Source organism: Aplysia californica, unplaced genomic scaffold (genome assembly GCF_000002075.1).
Source record: "Aplysia californica isolate F4 #8 unplaced genomic scaffold, AplCal3.0 scaffold00021, whole genome shotgun sequence".
NCBI classification, from domain to species: domain Eukaryota; kingdom Metazoa; phylum Mollusca; class Gastropoda; order Aplysiida; family Aplysiidae; genus Aplysia; species Aplysia californica.
The window spans coordinates 34,727-35,835 of record NW_004797291.1 but is presented as its reverse complement, the minus strand read 5'-3'; positions in this window follow the sequence as shown (position 1 = coordinate 35,835).

Genomic DNA, 1,109 nt, shown 5'->3' with positions numbered 1-1,109 from the left:
TCTCTCTCTGTCTGTCTGTCTGTCTGTCTGTCTGTCTGTCTGTCTGTCTGTCTGTCTGTCTGTCTGTCTGTCTGTCTGTCTGTCTAACAATATAATATCTATGCCCTGAAGACGATGTACCTTACTTGGTGCACCAGACGGACAGTTTGTTGAACTCTCTAAACACGCGCTTTCTGGGCAATACACACCACTTGAAGTCGTGTGCGATTTTAGGGCGCTTAAAAAAAAAGAAACAGAACATTTTAAACGTTCAAACATGTTTTATTTCTGTTTTTTTTTAAAATCTGAAACTTAAGGAGGTAGATGACGTCATACACAAAATGAAATACAAATTCGTGTTTTTCATAATGTGTGTATGATGGTCCGAAATGTGCAGCAACATTTATTTCCTTTGCTTTGCTGCCGATATGACATAAAGTTATTACGTGTCCGCTGTGTACTTAAAAGAGCTAACGAAGTTCCAGTTAACTAGAACAACGGATTGTTTTATGAAGTTCACCGGGGTGCTGAAGTCATTGGGTCATCGGTAAAGCTGACTGAAAAACCCTCTACTCAATGAGATTTTATCTTGGACACACAGTCAAGAGGATCAGAAAGGATTATACATGACCTAATTGGACTGACGAGATTCAGCCAAATAAACTGAAGTAGCGTGCGTGTTTGAACTGCGGCAGTCTACAACAAAGCCCAGAACATAATGCCCGTCTTTTTTGTTTGTCACGCTACTATTTTGGGTTTTAGCTTTTAGTAAGAGTTTTAAAGCACGTGCAACACCAAAGGTGAGTTATTGTCAAAGACAAGAGAGATATTGGGGGAGATAAACATAGAAAGAAAAGGAGGAGAGATAAAGATGATAGACGTTTGATAAGATTTTAAAAAAAAGAACAGACCCAATGCCTACTGTATAAATCTTAGAGACGAAGAGAAACATCGTATTCCCTCATCCAGATCAGTTCAGGACACCCCTTCCCCTCCCTCGACCCCCCCTCCTCACTTCTCATCCCCTTTAAATCTATACAGTGGGTGTTGGGTAGACCACACCAAGCACCTACCAACCACCCTCGGTGCTGCAACATTGAAAAATCACAAGTGGTAATGTGAATCTGGAG